The sequence below is a fragment of the Belonocnema kinseyi genome, chromosome 1 (assembly GCF_010883055.1).
Source record: "Belonocnema kinseyi isolate 2016_QV_RU_SX_M_011 chromosome 1, B_treatae_v1, whole genome shotgun sequence".
In the NCBI taxonomy this organism is placed as follows: domain Eukaryota; kingdom Metazoa; phylum Arthropoda; class Insecta; order Hymenoptera; family Cynipidae; genus Belonocnema; species Belonocnema kinseyi.
In genome coordinates, this window is record NC_046657.1 from 178640574 (window position 1) to 178640997 (window position 424).

Genomic DNA, 424 nt, shown 5'->3' on the forward strand with positions numbered 1-424 from the left:
CCTGTGTCCATGGTCTTATACTATCCGCGTAACGAATACGAACTTCCAAAAACAATTTTCTGGAATTTTAATAATTTTAAAAATACGTATCGTATTATGCATTGCAAAAAGTATGAATAGATCTGTGAATGCAAATAGTTTGTGATAATACTCTACTTTATAGGTGACTTCATTTCATTTTGCGAAAATTGAAAGTGACAAAAAATTATATGATTATTTACCATTCACGTATTTTAAAATATGCATATTTAAGAGAGTGAATTTATTTTTTTAAATAAAATGAAAAAAATTGGTATAAACAGTTCAATACATTTAACAATTAACAATCTTTTAAATAATTACTGGAATTCCTATATTATTAAATCATACTAATATTTCGTTTAAAATGCGTACTTGAATAATAATTTATTTTGAACATTTTATA